Source organism: Pistacia vera, unplaced genomic scaffold (genome assembly GCF_008641045.1).
Source record: "Pistacia vera cultivar Batoury unplaced genomic scaffold, PisVer_v2 Contig277, whole genome shotgun sequence".
Classification (NCBI taxonomy): Eukaryota; Viridiplantae; Streptophyta; class Magnoliopsida; order Sapindales; family Anacardiaceae; genus Pistacia; species Pistacia vera.
In genome coordinates this window covers 748,045-755,501 of record NW_022196087.1, presented here as the reverse complement: position 1 = coordinate 755,501, position 7,457 = coordinate 748,045, and the positions used below count along the sequence as shown (strand labels likewise).

Below are 7,457 nucleotides of genomic sequence, written 5' to 3'. Positions count from 1 at the left end.
CGAAGATTCAAGTGAAAAAGCAAGCGGAAGACAGTTCTATAAATTCAGCAAAGAAGATCAGAAGTTCACCGCAACAAGATAGCCTTTGGAACCATAAACCAGCTCAATTCAAGTCGATGTCACGGCAAGATTTTTCTTCGCTGTAGCAAAAACTGGATTTTTATGTTTTGTAAAAACAGGGCATTTTTCTTTTATAGCGTTTGGTCCTAGGTTTTTTTGGCTACTATTTAAAGAAAAGTTGGTCCATTTTTGAAGGGATGTCGACATTTTAGGAATTGGGGAGAGGAGAAGAAGATTGGAAGGATTTGGGTCTCCAAATTAGAGAAGATTTCTTTTCCCTTTCTTCTTTTATGATGTTGAACTTTGATTTCTTTATGTATTTGCTGTTTATTTTCATTTTGAACATGAACTAACTCGTTTTTGGGTTAGGGTTTCGATGGATCTTAGTTTACAATGATTTAATCTATAATATCTTGTTTTTAAATTCTATTACTTGGATTAAGTGTTTGTCTTTTTTCTTAATGCATTTGAATGTTAGGTTTTTGATTCAAATGAGTGTTGATCATGATGAGACTAAGAAGTGATTTATGTGTTAGCTTCTTGAGATAAATACCATAGATTGAGCAAAAACTAGAGATAGACAAACACGATCTATGAAATCTTGATGGGATTCCACTTGCTTAAGGGACTTTGAACTATTGAACTTCATTTTGTTGGGTGCAGAAGTTTAATAGGGATAAGTAGGGAAATATAGCCTAAGAAGGTATATTTTACAACCCGGGGAGTCCAATTTGTAATCCTTGCATGTGAATTTAAGATTAATAGGAGTTTTAGATTGATTTGGAGTAACTTGGTGAAATCAAAACCCTAACCTCTTTTCTTGAATTGAAATTCGTTGTTGAATTACTTTTGTTGTGTTAATCTTAGTTGTCTCTTCTATTTTGTTTTAATTTAGTTTTTAGTAGCTCCCGCAAATCCAATACTTTTGTGTTCTACAATTAGTTATAAAATTAGGAAAATCGGTACTTAGCACTCAATCCTCGTGGGAACAATACTCTACTCATCATTTTATTACTTTTTGCGACTAGTGCACTTGTTACATATGCATACTTGTGAAATCACGCATCAAGTTTTTGGCACTATTGCTAGGGATTGATTTTTTGTTAATATTGAAGTTTTCTAGTTTTTGCTAAGTTGAGGTTTAATTTTCATTTTTAATTATTTTAGTTTAATTTTATTTGCTTGTGATCTCATGCTCTTTTTCTTTCCTTTATAGTTTATGAAAAAAGCAAGAAAACATCCTGTGGTTCCAATTGATCTAGAAATTGAAAAAATAGAAAGAAGACTCATCAAAGAGAGAAGAGAAAGAGAAGCGAGACTCAGTGAGATGGCTAGAAATAGAACCTTGAGGGAGTTCTCACTTCCACAAGTTGACGGTTGTTGTCCGAGCATAACGAGACCACCTGTTGAGGCAAATAACTTTGAGATAAAGCCAACTATAATCCAAATGATTCAATAATCTATACAATTTGGTGGAGATCCAAAAGATGGTCCTAATCTACACATAGCCAACTTCTTGAAAATCTGTGACACATTCAAGCATAACAGGGTGACAGATGATGCTATTAGGTTACGACTATTTCCATTCTCGCTGAGAGATAAGGCAAAAGGATGGATAATGTCATTGCCCACTGGAACCATCACAAAATGGAATGATATATCACAGAAGTTCTTCTACAAGTATTATCCACCAGCCTTTTTGACAAAGATGAGAAATGATATCACCTCATTTGTACAAGGTGGCCATGAATCATTATATGAAGCATGGGAGAGATACAAGGAAATGTTGAGGAAGTGTCCACACCATTGTTTGCCTATTTGGACGCAAGTCCAAACGTTCTATTTGGGTTTGCTACCAAATGTCGAACAATGGTAGATGCAACAGCTGGGGGAGTTTTACAAAACAAGACACCGGTGGAAGCTCAAGAGTTACTTGAAGTTTTAGCAAGTAACAACTACCAAAGATCGGATGAGAGAATGATGTCAAAGAAGTCCATGGGTATTCGTGAAGTTGATGCTTACACAGCCATTTTAGCCCAACTTGCAGCACTTCAGAAACAAATAGGAGGTATGCATGTTAATTCTATTCAAACACCTCAAGTAACATGTGATTTTTGTGCAAGTAACCATGTAAGCATTGACTACCAAGTGGGGAACACCTTTCCTTCATCCTCCTTATCATTAGAGCAAGTCAACTATTTAGCTGGGAATCAAAGACAACAAAACAATCCATTCTCCAACACCTACAATCCTTGTTGGAGAAATCACCCAAACTTGTTCTAGAGCAATCAAAACAATCAATTAAATCAAAGGACAGTGCCAAACTGTCAACCAGGGGTGAATTTTCAACCGGTTGAACAAAAAGTGTCAAAATTGGAGGATATGTTCAAGAAATTTATGCAAGAAACCATAGGTTTTATGAATAAGATGTGGTCAAATTTAAAAAATCAAGGAGCTTCTATTCGAAACTTGGAGGTGCGATTGGGTCAAATTTTGGAAAAATTGAATGAGAGAGCTCAAGGTTCTTTACCAAGTAACACAGTGACAAATCCACGTGAACAAGCAAATGTCATAACTTTAAGAAGTGGAACAGTCTTCGATGAAGTTGAACCAAAAAGGAATGGTGAGAACTCGCCAGAAAAGAAGGAAGAATTTGAGGAAGAAGTTGATTAAGAGATCATTGTTGAAGAGAAGCCAACAAGACCAAGAAAAAAAGATCCAAAGATGGAGAAGATGCTGAAGACAAGAAAGGAAAAATTGTCATTTCCTGAAATAACACCAAAGTTGGCACACCACATTCTTCCAATTCTTTTCCTTTAGAGATTAAGGAAGCAAAATCAAGATACGCAGTTTATTAAATTTCTTAATGTTTTCAAAAAACTACATACTAACATTCCTTTTGCAGATGTATTGCAGCAGATGTCGATTTATGCTAAGTTCCTAAAGGAAATTCTTTCAAACAAGAGGAAGCTGGAAGAGGAAGAAATAGTTATGCTCACAAAGGAATGCAACACCATTCTGTAGAAGAAGTTACCACCAAAGCTCGAAGATCTGAGGAGTTTCACTATCCCTTGTGTTATAGGAGATGTTACATTTGATAGAGTTTTGTGTGACTTAGGTGCTAGCATAAATCTAATACTTCTGTTTTTAGGAAATTGGGGATTGGTGAAGTGAAGCCTACAATGGTTTCCTTGCAGCTTGCAGATCGATCGATCAAACATCCATGGGGTATTATTGAAGATGTACTAGTCAAAGTGGATAAATTCATTTTTCCTACAGATTTTGTTGTATTGGATATGGAGGAAGACAAAGAGATACCACTCATTTTGGGAAGCCCATTCCTTGCTATGGGAAGAACATTAATTAATGTACAGGAAGAAAAATTGATTTTGAGGGTCCAAGATGAAATGGTAACTTTTAATGTGTTTGAGGCCATGAAATTTCCATCAGAAGTAAAGTTATGTTTCGAGGTTGATATGGTTGACAAAGTAGTAAAAGACACATTTGAAGAGATTAATCCTCGACTACCTCTTGAAGCATGCATTTCCTATTCCAAAACTACCAAGGAAGATGAGCCAAAGAAGAATGAGTGTGCTAGGTATTTGGAAGCACTTCAACTAATAATACCATCTAGGATCCATAATTTGAAGACTTGGACACGAGTAAGGACAAGGACAAGGCAAAGTTGGAAGAACCTCCCAAGCTTGAATTGAAGCCCTTACCGCCTCATCTCAAGTATGTATATCTTGACAAATCTAATTATTTTCCAATGATAATCAATACGAACTTAAGTAAATTAAAGGAAGAGAAATTGATTCGAGTGTTAAGAGAGCACAAGTCTGTAATTGGATAGACCATTTCAGATATAAAGGGTATTTCTCTGTCTCTTTGTATGAACAAGATCCTTATGGAAGATGATTTCAAGCTAAGAGTGTAACCACAAGAACAATTGAACCCTTCTATGAAGGAAGTGGTAAGGAAAGAGATGGTAAAGCTCTTAGATGCTGGAATCATCTATCCTATTTTAGCTAGTCCTTGGGTGAGTCTTGTACAAGTGGTTCCAAAGAAAGGCAACATCATAGTAATGAAATATGAGAGCAATGAATTGATCTTGACTAGGACAGTCATGGGCTGGAGGGTGTGTATTGATTATAGGAAATTGAATGAAGCAACAAGGAAAGATCATTTTTTGCTACCATTCATTGATCAGATGTTAGAAAGACTAGAGGGACATGCCTATTACTAGTTCCTAAATGGCTATTGAGGGTATAACTAGATTCCCATTGCTCTTGAAGACTAAGAAAAGACGATGCTCACTTGTCCATATGGTACATTTTTGTATAGGGGGATGCCCTTTGTGTTGTGTAATGCACCAGCCACCTCCTAACGATGCATGATATCCATATTTAGTGATATGGTGGAAGGTTTCTCGAAGTGTTCATGGATGATTTCTCTATTTTGGCTCTTCTTTTGATGATTGTCTTTCTAACCTTTCTCTTGTTTTGCAATGATGTCAAGACAATAACCTGGTATTAAACTAGGAGAAGTGTCATTTTATTGTTCAAGAGGGCATAGTTTTTGGACATCAGATTTTAAGGAAGGGAATTGAAGTGGATTAAGCCAAAACTGAATTGATTATAAAGTTGCCACCACCAATAAATGTCAAATCTATCCAAAGTCTACAGAAGATCAAGGATTCCTCTAAGATTTCCAAACCCCTTTGCAATTTGTTACTTAAACATACACCATTTGATTTTAATGATGACTGCATGCATGCTTTTCAGACTGTTAAGCAATTATTAATATTTGCACCTATTATTGCAGTTCCCGATTAGGAACTTCCATTTGAATTAATATGTGCTGCTAATGATTATGTGATAGGGGTAGTCTTAAGGCAATGAAAGAATAAAGTTTTGCATGTGATACAGTATGCCAATAGAACTTTGACTGATGCACAATTGAATTACACAACCACTAAAAAAGAGCTTTTGGCAGTTGTTTATGCATTTGACAAATTTCTCTCTTATTTGCTAGGTGCAAAAGTCATTGTCTACGCGGATCATTTGACGCTCAAGCATCTTTCAACAAAGCAAGAAGCAAAACTGAGACTTATTCGATGGATTCTACTCCTTCAAGAATTTGATTTGGAAATCCGAGATAAGAAAGGGTCGGAGAATGTTGTGGTAGATCACTTGTCAAGACTTGAGCAACCAAGAAGGGAGGATGAGAAAGAGGTCCAAATTCAAGACACATTTCTGGATGAACAATTGATGAAAATTGAAGAAGCAATAGGTATGTTGATATTGCAAACTATTTGTCATCTCGAATGTTACCGGTGGATATGACTTTCCAACAAAAGAATAAGTTCTTTTCTGATTTAAAGTTCTATTTTTGGGAGGAACCTTTTCTGTATACACATTGTGTGGATCGGATGATATGTAAGTGTGTGCCGAAAGAAGAAATGGAAAGCATATTGCAGCATTGTCATGAAAAGGAAGTTGGTGGTCACTTTGGAGGGACAAGAATTGTAGCTAAAGTCCTTCAATCTAGATTTTATTGGCCCAATCTATTCAAGGATGCCTTTGTGGGCATACTGGATGACATTTAAAACACCAATTGGAATGTCCCCATATCGTCTTATGTTTGGTAACGCGTGCCACTTGATTGTGGAATTGGAGCATAGGGCTTATTGGGTAGTTAAAATGCTAAATATGGATTTACAAGCCATTGGAGAAGAGAGGATGCTTCAACTTAATGAAATGGATGAGTTTCTCCACCAAGCATATGAAAATGCAAGAATGTGGCATGACAAGCATATAGTGAAGAAGAACTTTGAACTGGGTCAGAAAGTTTTGCTTTACAACTCAAGACTTAGACTTTTCCTTGGAAAACTTAATTCAAGATGGTCTAGATCCTTCGTAGTTACTAAAGTTCATCTATATGGAGCAGTTGAGATCTTTCATGAGCAAAAAGGCACTTTCAAAGTCAATGGGGAGAGATTGAAGCCATAAATTGGTAGAGCTTTGAGTTGCAAGACATTACCTGTAAAACCCCCCTCCAGTCAGGTATCCTTTGAATATCCCTCAATGAGAATCCCGAGGATACATGTCTGGAGAACGAGTTGTATTTAGAAAAAATCTGTGTAAGGATAATAATAATAATATCCAAAACATGCATATAAAATGTCACACAGGATCCAAACTTATAATTTACAAACTTTAATAAATTATACAATCAAAACATATTTATAGGGTGGAAGCTTCCAAAGGTATTTCACAAATATTTATCATTTACATTATTTACATCAAGATAAAAACATCGAGATGACAATAAATCATCTCCCCTCACGTGTAGTCCCGCTGTCTCTAGCATCCCTCGCTTCTAGTCTACCTGCAAAGCAATCAACAATGAAAGGGTGAGCGCTAATCGCTCAGTAAGGAATGATCCGTTTCATTCTGAATGTACTATTTGATCTTTATTTAAACATATTTATTAACACATCACTTATCTTTTACATCTAGGGATACTTCCCCTTTTATTACTAATTCATATGCTTTTCATCATTTTATCCCATGGCTAGATAAACATCAATGTGTACAGATACAATGTATGTAAACATAGACACACACATCACATGTCATGACATAACATCTAAAATCATCTATGAGTAAAATCATCTCGATGTAAATCACTCATAACTCATGTAATGCAACTAAATGCATAGAAACATACATCTAGCCGATCGGACCTTTCTTAGCATCTTAAGCACTTCATATCATCTAGCCTCAAATTTCATTAGAGCTCATATCATCGGAGGCGTGCTTCCGCATTATTTAGCATCTAAAGCAATTCATCTTTCCTCAACCGATATACGGGATATGCTTACGCGTTTTTCATCATGTCTATATGCATCTCTATCATGTCTATTGCATCTCTAACATCTTATGGCATGTAAATACATATTTTGGTGAGCTTAATACTTTTATTCATCTATGGATTATCAACCCATTTACATTACCTCTTGCTCACATACATCATCTTAAAACATGTATTACATTGCATCTTCATGCCATTTCATAACATTAATCATGTATTGACATCATGACCATGTATATCTTTCAAAGATCATCTAACTAATGGGTAAACATTAGTACATGGCATAATTACAATAATTATTAATAATCAATTCATAATCATAAGAATTGATTATGTTAAATCTTAAACTTTAATAACCAATTTATGCTTCAGGCCATTTTCCATCCTCTTCTCAACGAATTGGCTCTTGGCATAAACATAAAAGTTAAGGTCTGTGTCTTAGCTTTCTAATGCTTCAAGAATAATCTCATTTCGATTTTTATAACTCAAGTTATGGTCGAAATCCTTTTATAAGTCCTTAC

The 7,457-nt window shown here is 35.5% G+C and overlaps 1 non-coding gene across 1 annotated transcript; it reads right to left on the bottom strand.

The window, feature by feature from the left end:
* Positions 1-1,765: 1,765 nt before the first annotated feature.
* On the bottom strand, positions 1,766-1,872 carry LOC116133964. The gene has a single exon (XR_004128628.1). It is a non-coding gene; the product is annotated as a small nucleolar RNA R71 (small nucleolar RNA).
* Between the last annotated feature and the right edge of the window lie 5,585 nt (positions 1,873-7,457).